Genomic DNA, 14,602 nt, shown 5'->3' with positions numbered 1-14,602 from the left:
CCTTAGGAGTGAAATAATAAATGTGTGGTCCTAGACACCTAAAACAGATATTCTCTGTCCCACATGGAGGAATTAATCATTTTGAAGAAAGACTACAGTGACGTTTGTGTTTGTGGAGAAGAGAAAGTAATGGGAGACAAAGCTATAAGAGTAAAGGCCGAAGAGCTAGCAAGGGAAAGGTATGGTGAGGTTGACAAATCTGATACTTGCAATGCTATACACAAGGGAGGGCTGGGTGTCTAACTGGGTGTCTAATGTCTAATGCTTTTATCATCCCTTGAAAATTCCAGATCATAGCTGAGAAAATGCTGAGAGTGGAAGCTTTATATCCTATCAAATTATTATTTTTTATCCTTTTATCAGAATTTCCAACAACAATCCAGATTTGTCTCCTTTCTTTATTTCAAACTATTGTTTTATTTCAGAAAGATGTGGCCAGTTAATTCTACATCATTTAGGACACATCACCCCTCTTTCCCCCCACAAAAAGGCCAATAATTAAACAAATGGAGACACAAGAAAGGAAAATAGATGCTGGTAGAATTAGGGAGATGTGAAAGATATGCAGGAGGCTTGACAAGAATGGTTACTGGCAAGTGCTGGCGGTGTCGGAGAGCACGAGGGAGACGTTGACAACGGTTGGTTTACCCGTATTCTTGTCTATGGTCTTCTGAGATGTCTGGAGGGGCAACATCTCATGCCCCACCATGCAAGTGTAAGTAGTTCCAGAATTCCACTCTTCTGCGTTGACGTTCAGCATGCTATAGGCATAATACCGCTTGGGTGCCTTGGACTCCTGGGTGGCTGTGCTGGTGAAGTATTTGGAAGCATCCACGGGCTCATCATTCCGCAGCCATTTGACAAAGAACTCAGGAGGGGAGAAATCTTTCATCAAACAAGTGACGGTGGCTGTTTCCTGCAGAGCCAGCTGATCCGAAGGAGGAGGAAGGATGTAGATATGTGGAGCAGAGGGGTTGCCATCTGGAAGGTTAAAGGAGGGTGTGTGTGAAGAGAATATCAAATGCATGGTTTTGTTTTTTAAGTACATTGCTAACCATCTTTCCCCCACTTTCCTTTCCTTAACTATGACCTCATTTGTATGGTTTGAGAGAGTCAGAAAAACCTGTGAGAAGATTGGTAGAAGCCTTCTAGGAGGTGAAATGGACAATGACCAATGATGACCAGATCAGAGATTTGATGCAATGGCTTTCTAAATCTGGATTTTATAAAAGACTGTGGTGGCATGGTCCACTGCTTTGTGTGTGTAAAAAGAGTGGAAGAGCATAAGCGAGACAGAGAGACTATGACTTACAGAGATGGTCCCATGAAGTAAGTGGGGACAAACCCATCTCTTCATTGCTAAGGTGGGGTGAGAATAGGGCAGGAGTCAGCAACCTGCAGCCCATGGGCCACAAGGGGCCCACAGGGGTTATTTAAATGGCCCATGAGCCGCCCCCAAACCGAGCTTCCCGCTTGGCGAGCCCCCGCGTGCTGCGCTAAACCGGTGCAGCATGGAGCAGGGACTCATTTCCGCTGCACTGAAAAACACGTCTGTGCATGTGCAGATGCCGAAAATCGCGTCTGCGCAGATGTGATCTGGCCCACGGAGCGATCTCCGTGGGAGTGAACCAGCCCAGGAGAGGTAAACCTTGCTGACCCCTGGAGTAGGGGCTTCATCTACTCTAAGAGCAGCCTCATATAACTTATAACCCATTAAGTCATATGGATTTTTTTGACAGCATGCTGGGGGCTAAGTTGATGTTTCTTTTTGTTGCCCTTAGGCACACAGAAGCCCATACTGTACATGTCCACTGGGAAGGCATTGGAAGGATAGCTTATTAATTCCAACAACGATTGCTTAGATTCAGATGCGTGTTAAATCCCTCTTCCGCAAACTGGTGTGCTCCAGATGTTTTGGACCACAAAGCGCATCAGCCCCAGCCACTAAGCCCCATATTTGCTGATTTTGGAAGTTATAGTCCAGAACATCTGGGGAGACCACCATGTTAGGATAGCTTGTGTTAAATGATTGTGAAGACAGAACGAAACTGCTAAAATCAATGACACCGAGGGTTGCTTAATCTTTTTTTTTTTTTTTGAGCCGATGTAAAATAGGCACCTACCTTGAGGCTTACGCAGGGACCTGACTTCCATTGAAGGAAATAAATCTGGGTGAATAATTTTGCAGTTGAAAGTTTCTCCTTTTTCCCACTCGTCGACACACACAGTAGCTACTGCATCTGCATATATCAAATCGCTGTTTTCTTCATCGTGGTACGTTTCCAGTTCAGTGTCCAGGGGTTTGTCATCGGATGCTCTTGTCCAGGTGACGTTCAGCTCCTTAAGGTCTTGCTCATCGGGTATGTTGGAAATTCTGCAGGTCAGCTTGGCTGACTTGGTCTGGTAAATATCAGCATAGGAAGGTTGGATGGTCTCAACCATGACAGGGATGGAAAGACCTAAGAAGAAGAGCATTGAGATCCATAGTAGGACAACACTTATGACAACCCCAATGTATATCTGATTCAAACATCCAATGTCCTCAAAGAGTTCCATTGCTTATGTCCAAGTCAGAATAGAGAATTTCCCTATCCCACGATAGTGCCATATTCAAGGAGTTTGTTTGTGAGGGCTTGTAGATGGGAGACCTTGCTAGTTGCTGCACAAGTTCCTTTCCTTGGTGATCCACTGATTTGCCAGAGTCAATGATTTTACACTGTGCTCTTGGTAGAATCCCAAATGCACAAGGCATTCATTTGTAAGAATATTAAGAATCACAAGGAAATTTGATTCCTCCCCCACTAAAAATAATGTCAGAATTGGATCAGCAGAAAGTATGGGGGACTATGAGTACCAAAACATAGACTGAGGTCTCATATAACACTGAAGCCAAGGTTGGATCTACATATCTCAGCGGTATCCCAGCATACGCTGAAGGATAACATTGCTAGACTATGGTGCTTAAGTGCCTTCAGACCTTGCCGTAAAATCTGCTTACCTATTATAATTCTGCTTTCTAGAGGATTTTCACCTCTTGTTGAGCGTTTTGGCATATGTAGATTTTCATGAAATCTTACCTCAGTTTTAGCCCAAAGCTAATATTTCTCCCGTGTTCAGAATGCAACCATATATACTGAGCGCTCCTTCCTTATGACAGAAATGAAAGATGCCCCTGTTGTCTTGAATGTTTCAATCAGCTTTCCGGTGCTCTGATGGAATATAATAACTTACCGCCACAAATAAGGGGTCTGCTGATGTTCTTTATCCCACTGAATCTCTCATTGGACACTTTGCAGGAGAACTTCTTGCCATTGTCCCAGTCGTTCTTGGTGATTGTTAGCTCACTCCTCACGCTGTAGCTGCACTTTGAGATCCGTATGGTGGTGGGCTCATCAGATTCAATAACTTTTCCATCCCTCAGCCACTGGATTGTGGTCTTCTGAGTGTGCAGATTTATAGCAGTGCAGGTGATGGTGGCATTCAAAGGGGACCCCGCAAAATCCTTTAGGAGTGGTGCGCTGATGATAATGTTAGGCGGAGAGTCTGGGCGCACTACTGCAGAAGGAAGGAAAGTGGCAGAAGGTAAACAAATTTATTGCAGATGAATCCAGCAACTCAAGGGGAACTGCAGATCCAGGTCTATCGAGGAACCCTCATTCACAAGACTCATGAGATTGTCTTCTAGAAGGTTGTGTATCTAGACAAGCATTTCCCAATCCATTTCAATGGCTTCATCCCACAGAGTGAAGGCTCACTCTCAGAATGAATGATAGTGTAAGAGCACATGACTAGTTCATTTCCCATGCTACAAGGCAATCGTATCCTATTCACCTATTAGGGGCCAGGTTTCAAACGGATTTGAAACGCTTTCCCTCTTTTACATAAATTAATCTTCACCCTATGCAGAAAAGCATTAGTTCTGAACTTAGGTAATTATTCAGTGTGTTAAGAATACAGGCAGGTATGTGGTCCTTTGGGAACTAGCTAGTTATAGGGTTGCAATATTTGGAAGGGCAAAAAAGAACACACACACACACAAATACTGCTGATGCAACAGGGAAATCCAGACATAAGGGAACCCTAGCTAGTTATTGGATGGAAGATATATCACAAGATTATCACAAGAGGCCACTTCCCATAAAAGACCATGCAGAAATCAAGCATTTGGTCTTTTAAGAGTTCCCTAGCACTTTCTGACTCCTTTATGCTAATCTCCTGGTTTGAGCTGCTGTTGGCTGCTGGGAAATCTTGGTTTTTTTGTAGACAACAAGTCAAATAAATTCACTTACTCGGACGGACAATTTCTTCTGTTCTGTTTCCAAGAGAGTGAGCAGCCTTGCAGTAGAATGGATTAAAATGCTTCCAAGCTGCAGCAGGGACAACTGCCTTGGAGCTTGCAGTGAAAGTCCCACGGGAGTTGAAGAAAGAAGGAAATTCCGTAAACTCGATTGCCTCGTCTTCATCGTTATCCCAGGAGAAAGTGAGTGAGCTAGGCAGGAAATCCTGGGCCAAGCAGCCAATAGTGATGCTTCCATTGTTGGAGATACTCCCAGAAGATGGAATGAGAGGAAAGACATGCGGGGCAGATTGGCAAGCTGAGGAAACAAATAATAATAATAATAATAATAACAATAACAATAATGGGTTTTTTTTTGGAAGATGCTTCATTTTTAGCTGGGATTGCTTATCTGAGCTGAGCTATTTTAATTATCTCTCAATGTTTAAAATTGTTTTAACTGCTTTTATTTATAACTTTAATATTTATTGTAAGCTGCTTTGAGGTTTTCCTACAATCAAGCAGTATATAATTTTTGTTAAATAAAATAAAATACATAAATCTAGGCCAGGTCCTTGGGCGCATTCTACCTCTGACCACCCAAGATTCTGTGGTTGCATTTCTGACAGGTTGGACAGTTTAGCCAACTTAAAAAACACCCACTTCTTCAACCTTATTTTGATAAGACCTTTACACAGGATGGCTTCTTCATCGACACTTCCACTTGTCTCGTCACTATCTCCAGGGGAGAAAAAACACAGTTGTTTATCACTGAATTAGAACAAACATCAATCGGTTTTTCTGTGGATTGTTCTGATTCAGTGGCGAACAAGTTTTCTTGGGAGATGTGGCAGGGATAAACTATAGGACCCATACTCAGAAAGTAGAACTTATGATTTCTAGACACAGGACAAGCCCCATCTCAACCATGGATCCATTCTACTGATCTTCACCAGACAAGCGTTAATAAAACAGTGGGTATGAATATTCAGGCCTCAGCTGGACTTTCGTCTCTTCCTCACATGTCTCTCTTCAACTCCCTTTTCCCCATCTCAGCTGTCACATCCCAACAACTTTCCCAGGCATAGGTAATCTCGGCCCTCCAGATGTTTTGGGACTACAATTCCCATCATCCTTGAACACTGGTCCTGTTAGCTAGGGATCATGGGAGTTGTAGGCCAAAAACATCTAGAGGGCCAAATTTGCCTATGCCTCATGTTTCCTAACTGACAATTAACTCACCACTCTATAACCTCCGGCCAGTCAGCATCTTCTATCATCCAGCCCAATCAGAATAAATTTAACCCTAACAAATTCTCAAAGAAATTCTCTCTCTCACCCCACACCCCACAACCAATCACTAAGCATCTATTGCTATTTGAAATATGTACCGTATTCTTACACCATGCCAGTCATGGCTTCTCCTAAAGAATCCTGGGAGGTATAGTTTGTCAATGGTGCGGAGAGATGTTAGGAGACCGCTAGCCCCCTCCCAGAAGTATAACTTCTGGAGTGGTTTAACAACCAGCCCCTCTCAAAAGGGAACTTTGGCAGCGATAACACTTTGAGGTGAATGGGGGCCTCCTTTTGCCTCTCAGCACCCTTAACAACAAACTACAGCCCCCAGAATTCTTTGGGGGAAGCCATGACTGTTTAGAGTGGTATTGGAACGCTTCAACTGTATAGTGTGAATGTGGTCATCCGAATAACAATACAAGGCCTCGAACTCTGGCAGTCACAGAAGTCGCAGAATATCTTCCCCTTCAAAACACATATATACACAGAGAGATATACAGCACTTGTGCAGGAGCCTTCACAAAGAAGGGACTTGAGACTGGTTCACCTCCTAGCTAAGTGCTGATTCCACAAGGGTACCGAGTGAGGAGAGCTTAGATGCCTCACAGCTTTTCCAGAATTGGTGCTGAAGGCTTATGTGTCTCTTGCCAAGCTTAAGAGAGGCTGGGACAAGACCAGTTGCTCCCACTGGCCTACCTGAAGCTATTAATCTCCCTCACAGATGGGTGTCAGGTACCAGAAAATGCCCTGCTCCCTATTAGATTTCTCTGTGGTGGGTTGTCAGTTGGCGAACTGCTTAGTGAGTACAGTGGTACCTCAGGTTACATAAGCTTCAGGTTACATATGCTTCAGGTTACAGACTCCACTAACCCAGAAATAATACCTCGGGTTAAGAACTTTGCTTCAGGATGAGAACAGAAATCGTGTGGCGGCGGCGTGGCAGCAGCAGGAGGCCCCATTAGCTAAAGTGGTACTTCAGGTTAAGAACAGCTTCAGGTTAAGAACGGACCTCTGGAATGAATTAAGTAAGTAACCAGAGGTACCACTGTATTCATTTACTTATATGTTAAATTTCTGCCTCACACCTTTCATCCCAATGGAACAACAGTAGCAAAAAGATATAAATTAATTAAAACACTAAGAACATATAAACATTTAAACATGAGTCACAGCAACACCATATATTTAAAGCAAAGGGCTTCCCTCAAATAATGTTGGAAACCTTTGTTCACCACAAGCAGAACTACAATTCCAGCTGAGAGCTGTAGTGCTGTGAGCGGTAAACTACAGTTCTCAGGGTTTTGCAGGTGGAGGGAGGGAAAGCCATATGCTTTAAATGTACGGTGTACAATAGATATGCACAATCCTCAGAGCTAATAATTTCAGGATTGCCAAGGACAATGTCTTTCAACCATCAAATGTCTGGATGAACAACAGTATTTTTAAATCCCTCCTGAATGAAGCAGACAGATGCACTGGAGGGCATTGTACAAATAGGGAACCACCACCGAGAAGGCCCTGCCAGTGCCAACTAGGCAGCACCCACAGCAATGCCACTAACAGGCCTTCCCTGCTGATCATAGATCTCAAATGGTCATCACTGTGTGAGGCACCCGTAAAGTTGCATTACTAGCATGCAAAGTCCTAAACAGCTTGGGACACAGTATTTAAGAGTCCCAAGCTGTATTATTATTATTATTATTATTATTATTATTATTATTATTATGGCTTTGCATGCTAGTAGTGCAGTTTTATGGGTGCCTCACACACCTGCAAGTTGCCCCCCACCATCAAGCCCTCACTGTGTTGAGCAGCTGCTTTCAGACACACTAGAGCAGTGGCCTCCAGCTGTTTTGGGGCTACAATTCCCATCATCCTTGACCACTGGTCCTGTTAGCTAGGGATGATGGGAGTTGTAGTCCACAAACAGCTGGAGGGCCAAGTTTGGCCATCACTGCACTAGAGAGATCTCCACAGCTTTCTGAGAACTGCATCACTTACACCTGAGTCTACAACACCAGAAAGGAGTCAGCTGAGACCAGCGGCTCCCACCAGTCTTCCAAAAGATAACACTCACATGAGAGGCTCTGGTGCTGTTGTGCAAACCCAACCACCTAGAGGTTTGCAGAAAGCAAGGGTAGATATTATCTTAAAACCCTTTAAGTGAGTGTTGGTTGCTCATCAGCATTCTCATACTTCTCAGCTAAATGGAGAAGTCTGGAGTGTTTGGGGAGGCTAGCTGAGATCTCTTGGAAACTGGACATAAGGCAAGCATATAAATGACTCGATGACCTTTCCAACTCTACAATTCTATGACATACCTACCTGCTCTATGCTGGCCTTCCACAAGGGTAAAGAAAGGCAGTGGCTTGCCCCTAGGTTTTCCTAAAGCTGCTCCTTAGCTGGCAGAGTTAATTTGAAGCCCCTACCATTCCTGAACCGGATCTGTAGTTGGGTGACTATCACACCAGTCTTCCATCCTTGCGCCTGTATCATTCCAATTTTAGTATATGTGCTGCCGAAGCGAGCACTATCACACCATTCTTCAAGGGGAGCACTGGCTTTCAGAGACCCACATTGCTCTCCCAGCCCTTTCAGGAAGGCCCATAGTTCAGTGGTGAAGCATCTTCCAGTGGTCCCTCCCAGGACTCCCAATTAGCCAGGGGGCTTGCAAGTTGCTCAGCTGAAAAGCACTTAAGAAACCCAGCAACAGTTGTACATTGGGGTACACAGGGGTAGCTCAGTGGTAGAGCAGGAATAGCACAGGTCAGTGATGGAATATTTGCTCTGCACGCAGGAAATCTCATGTTTAACTCACAGAACCTCAGGTTGGGGTTGGAATATATTCCTGGGCTGAAACCCCAGAGAGTCGCTGTCTGGGGTCTAGGAGTGAAGCACACTGCTTCAGAGAAACAAGAGAGCCTAGTGCTCTTCACTGGGCTGAATGGAAAGGACAGCACGTATTCCTGCTTACACAAATGGTGGGAAGGAGCAGAAGCTGGTTGCTACCTTAGAAGTTTACTGAAAGCTACCACTGAGCTCAGATCTTGCACACCTGCCAGTAAAGTTGCAGGCGTTAGGTGCTCTCTCTGCAATCTCTGTCTTTACTTGAAGCCCGGAGCCACACAGCTCTCCAAGCCGAGTGCTTGATTTTAAGGAAGGTTGAGATCCCTAGCATTCCTCCAGTCTTCCTAGTGGTGTGTTGGTTGGAGTGCAACACTTGAAAGCTTCCTTATCCCAACTTTGGAGAAAAAGAGGGAGGCGAGTGGAAGGCTCCCAACAGTTACTCCTAGCCTTTGTAAATCTGTAGCCCAACAAGATGCCAAACTTTCCCCCAGCTGACCACTGGTCATTGGAAAGAGTTGCTCCCCTGCTTCAGGTATAGCTGCTGTAGATCTGAATGGCTTGCGTGCTTCTCAGCTGAGCACTGAGCTTCTGAGATCCTAGGAGCTTACCCCATGATTGTTCCCAAAGGCATAGCTGAGCAGAAGTCATCCCACTCTTCCTGCGCTCAGCACTGAGCTTCAGAAAGACACCAGCTGCTCCCTCTACCTCTGCACTAGTCTAAGTAGCTTGTATTTATCCCAGCTCAGAGGTTAGCTACACAAAAGCTATGAGGATACCAGGAACATCTTTCATCAGCTCAGAGAAGAGTCACCCAGCCCTGTTGCTTCCTTGGCCTAGCTATAGCTGCTATGGATCTGAAAGAGCTAGTATCTCACGAGTAGGTGGTGTGCTTCAGAGAAGCTAGGAGTCCCCCCTCCCATTATTTCCAAAGCTGTAGCTGAAGGAGCCAAAATCCTCTTTTCCCTAGCTGAGCACTCCTGATTATTGCTGCTATCTGAAAGGCTTGATGCTGTTCTAACTGACTGGTGAGTTTCGGAGAAGGTAGTGGGTTGCTGGGTGCTTTCCCTAACATTTCCGAAGCTGCAAAGGATCAGGGTGCCACCCAGCTCTTGCATACTCCACCCCCAACTGAGCACTGGATGTCAAGAGATGTTCCAATAGCTTTTCTTGCCCTGCCTAGAGGCCCTAGATACCTCAATGGGCAATGGATGTAGAAGACTTGCACGTCTCCCAGCTGAGCTTTTGCAGTGTTGCCTCTCAAAGGGGTGCTGCTGACTAAGGAGGCTTCCTTCTTGTCACAATTTAGGGATGGTGGAGGACATGCAGTATTCCAGCCACAAGACCTATAATTCAGTTGGGGCATTGCACATCTCCCCACAGAATGCTGGCTTCCCAGGGGCATCCCCATTGCTGTGCATGTCAAAGCAGAAGGGTGAGGAGAAAGGTTACTGATACCAGGAATATATACCAAATTGTGAGAATTGAAATCAATCGACATTTCACATGAAATATCCCAGAGAAGCAAGCTGCTTATCTGAGCATCTTGCAGGCAGCCCAGTAACTCCTTACTCCTCCCCCTTAAGCTGTCAGCTGAAAAGTTGGCCTAAGTGTTGGGCTGATGGGTGGCAAGTAGGCTACCTTCCAGTGTGCTGCAAAGATCACATGCAGCAGCTCCAAGCTGAACATGGGCCTAAGGTGGCTATTGGGGAGTTTTTGTTGTGTTTAAGTCTCTCTTAAGCTCAGCAGGGAGGTGGCAGTTACCAAGTGTTAAAATCTGCATTAGTTGGGAAGCCTATCAATATGAGAAACCAGAATTCAAATGGAAATACTAATACTTAAGCCCAAGCCTATTACAACCTACATCCTTTCCATGATAGTTGACCGATCCTAGAAAGAGTCTTTTCTTATGTTTCTATCTTCCCAAAGCCCGGAGGTAGGCCCCTTTCACTCACCGTATCAAAGGTTGACCTTGCATGGTCCATTTCTCCTGGAAAGTCATCTTAGTTCTATGAAGTCTTCAGTGTTTTCTCCTAATGTTCTTGGAAACCGTCTCTAAAAAGGAAAGTGACGGTAGATGTCCTTGGTGCTGACATGAAGGTCTGAAAACAGACAAACAACATATTGTGGTGGAGTGATGTCTGGGGTGGGGGCTATAATTTGCAACCAAAAGTGGCCACGTGAAACTGTTGCCGAGGCAGAACTTCCCCTTTTTCTAGTTTATTTGTCTTGCCTTGTTTTCTTGTTTTCAAACTTTGGGGTTTGTCACTAACCAAATTTCCAGAGTTAGGGTTAATCTGGCAAAGCAGCCCCCCTCCACACAAAGAGAGCGATATTGCCCCCTAATATATATTTATTTCAAAAAGAAATAATAATTTATCACTTTCTGCCAACAGCCTTATAAGAAAAGTATAAATGGTAAACCAACTATTCCCATACCCTCCAACATTTCTCCAATGAAAATAGGGACAGCCCATTCCATAATGATAATTTTACTCTCAATACTCCACACGTCTTACTGGGTTGCCCCAGCCACTCTGGGCAGCTTCCAACATATATAAAAAGATAATAAAACATTTTTTAAAGAAATCTCCTATGCAGGATTGCCTTCAGATGGCTCAGGGGTCAGATAACTCCCTACCCTCCAATGAAAATAGGGACATCCTAAGAAAAAGTAGGACATTCTGGGATCAAATCAGAAACTGAGATGGCTTCTCTAAATCAGGGACGTCCCTGGAAAATAGGGACACTTGGAGGGTCTGAATTCCATAGCAGGTAATTCTGGGCTGAATTTGGGACCAGGCCTCACCCTGAGAAGTCTGGAATTTATTGGTGATTGACTCTTTCCATATCACTTTCGGTGCCACCTAATACCACCCATTTTTTGTTTCATAGAACTGGGAGGGGGCAATTTCCTCCAAGGTTGTTTGGGGCCAAGTTGCTTACACCAACAGTAGCCTCACTTTGAACAAACGCTTGGAAGTGCTTCACCGCCTTGTGGAGGGCCAATTTATATCGTTTTGAGTTTGTGGGTGCCAGGCACCTATAAACTTTGCAAGTGTTAAAATATAAGCCAGGCTATCTAACTGTGTTGAGGCAATCACCTGGGTGGTGGGCCATTAAGAAAGCAAAGGAGAGGGGGCTCTGTGTGAGACAGCAAATGGGTGGGTGGGGACATAGTGAGAAGGACAAAAGCCAAAGTTTAGAGTTGGAAGTGTGTGTGTAATGTCAGACCCTCCAAGTGTACCTGTTTTCCAGGGATGTCTCTGATTTAGAGAAGCTGTCCCGGTTTCTGTAGGTGCTGCCACACTAAAAGATTTATTACAGCTGTGGAACAAGTGTTATGTGGCACCAACTACAGTGCCATTTCTGCAGATTCAGATGGTTATTGGGCATATGTGGGGCAAAGTGATCCTGCAAACAAACTAGTCCCAAGCTGTTAAGGGCTTTATATAAGACTACTAACACTGTGAACCTGGATCTGGCAGCAGATGGGGAAGTAGTGCAGATCTCTGAGCGGAGAAACTATATGTTGATAGGGTCTCACTCCTGATCCTGAGTAAGCACAGTAAGGTGTCAGTAGCTAGGGTAAGTGACTCAAACCACTCCAGGAGGATGATCCAATTGAGCCTGACTCCAGATATGAAAGGAAGCTGAGACTCACTAGAACCTGACCGCTCAGTCTTCGTGAAATAAATTGCATTTGGCTACAACTCAATGCCAAACAATATTGAAGTAATCAAAGTGGTCTTCATAGCCTCCACATTCTGATGCGGGCTGAGGTGCTGCCCCATTACTCTTCTGCCCTCTAGAACTTACCATTTCCAAGGAGCGGGAAATTGATCTGAGTGAGAAGGACAACGGTTGCGGTTTCACTGAGCATGTATGAAACAACTGGCCAAGTTTTGTCCTAGCTGTGCATCTCTCACTGTGGTTTGGGAGGTATGGCAAAAAGATTCCAGAGTTCCTCAGGAGGAGGGTTTGATTGCTAAACCACTCTGCAAATTGCAACTGTCGGGGACGGGGGGGGGGGGGACGGGACCAGGGAGTCTCCTAACAGCTCTCAGCACCCTTAATAAGCAACAGTCCACAGGAATCTTAGTGGGAAACCATGACGGTTTCAACCAATATTGTGTGGCCGCAGTGTAGCTGCCCCCACCACATAAAGTTTGGCTCTTAGCACTGAACTGCTACAGACCTGACAAACTCAGTTGTTGTTGTTGTTTAGTTGTTTAGTCGTGTCTGACTCTTCGTGACCCCCTGGACCAGAGCACGTCAGGCACTCCTGTCTTCCACAGCCTCCCACAGTTTGGTTAAACTCATGTTGGTAGCTTCAAGAACACTGTCCAACCATCTCGTCCTCTATTGTCCCCTGGTCTTTTCCAGGGAGTCTTCTCTTCTGATGAGGTGGCCAAAGTATTGGAGCCTCAGTTTCAGCATCTGTCCTTCCATTGAGCACTCAGGGCTGATTTCCTTCAGAATGGATAGGTTTGATCTTCTTTCAGTCCGTGGGACTCTCAAGAGTCTCCTTCAGCACCATAATTCAAGAGCATCAGTTATTCGGCGATCAGCCTTCTTTATGGTCCAGCTCTCACTTCCATACATCACTACTGGGAAAACTATAGCTTTAACTCTACGGATCTTTGTCGGCAAGGTGATGTCTCTGCTCTGACAAACTCTAATGTGCAGAATTTCAAAATGGCCTATTCAACGTACTTCACAGAGAACCGAATAGGTATAGCAACTTTTCAGGGAGAGTGACCAGAAATCGGGGTTAGCCCTTGGCAACTAAAGACAGTTGGTATGTATGGACACTAGGTCTTCTTCAGCTCTCTTAAGACTTTTGGTGGCTTTTGGCAGGTGTGTTTGCTAGGTGTGCATAAGGCCCTGCCTCCTAGATTGTGGTGCTGGGCAGGCTGCTATAGCCATATTCCAGGTGAGAGAAATACTATATCATCTTGGTGGAGGTGAGACCAGGCCTAGTTCCAAGATTTCAGCTGTATTAGGACTTCTTTCATAGCTGCATTATATGCAGAAATTTAGCAGGTGAAGCTTGTCCTGGCATGGATAAAAAATGGCGGAAGGAGCTTCATTTGCTGAACTTTCTTGTCTCGGGCTGCCATTTGAGTTGCAGGAGTACTGCTTGGGGGGAAAAAAGACACATGTACAATTTATGGGGGCTTGGGGATGGCACCTTAACCGTATGGTCATTGTGCTGATGAGAGGTTACTATTTTTCTTTCTGGAAAGCAGTTAAAATATCCCTCCCACATTTGATTAATGTTATCTTCAATAGATGGAAGTGAGAGGTGGACCATAAAGAAGGCTGATCACCGAAGAATTGATGCTTTTGAATTATGGTGCTGGAGGAGACTCTTGAGAGTCCCATGGACTGCAAGAAGATCAAACCTATCCAGTCTGAAGAAAATCAGCCCTGAGTGCTCACTGGAAGGACAGATCCTGAAGCTGAGACTCCAATACTTTGGCCACCTCATGAGAAGAGAAGACTCCCTGGAAAAGACCTGATGTTGGGAAAGATGGAGGGCACAAGGAGAAGGGGACGGCAGAGGACAAGATGGTTGGACAGTGTTCTCGAAGCTACCAGTATGAGTTTGACTAAACTGTGGGAGGCAGTGGAAGACAGAAGTGCCTGGCGTGCTCTGGTCCATGGGGTCACGAAGAGTCGGACACGACTAAACGACTAAACAACAACAACAACAATGTTCAATAGATTCCTTCCAGCTCTAATCTATTGCACATTGTTTTTCAGGGTAGGAATGTGTGGATGAAGTGCAGTGAGGCTGAAAACCATGGCATGAATGTCCCTCCTGATGGTTTGTTGTTGATCACAATATAGGTAAGACTGAAAGGCCCCCACTGACATTTTGATGAGTCATCCTGAGAACAGATGCAACCTGTTTTCACCAACAGTTGTGAACTGGTGTTTCCCCTTTAAGCCAAAGGCGAGTGCTGGCGGTCAGAAGGGGATGGACAGATATGATGTGTGGGGCTTTGAATAGAAACTCACATTGATGTGTTCTGAGTCAACTTCAGATAACAAATGGTGGGTATCTCAGTGCCTGAGAAAGCAACAACCATGTTTTGTTGATTTTGTACGAGCCACACACCTTATGAATTGAGCATATCTACCAGAGGAAACTGAGACACAGCTCAAACTGGGATGGGT

General features: G+C 45.1%; 1 gene segment (V, D, J or C); it reads right to left on the bottom strand.

The window, feature by feature from the left end:
* Positions 1–380: 380 nt before the first annotated feature.
* LOC308461715 (immunoglobulin heavy constant mu-like) overlaps positions 381–14,602 on the bottom strand; it is a 61,593-nt gene continuing 47,371 nt past the window's right edge. Inside the window, exons 2-5 of the C gene segment in view lie at positions 4,290–4,595; positions 3,232–3,555; positions 2,124–2,459; positions 381–981 (exon numbers count right to left, since the gene is read on the bottom strand).

This window comes from Podarcis pityusensis (assembly GCF_964106645.2).
Source record: "Podarcis pityusensis genome assembly, chromosome: 13".
Lineage (NCBI taxonomy): Eukaryota > Metazoa > Chordata > Lepidosauria > Squamata > Lacertidae > Podarcis > Podarcis pityusensis.
Note: the sequence above shows the minus strand (reverse complement) of the source record. Positions and strands in the feature narration are given on the sequence as shown.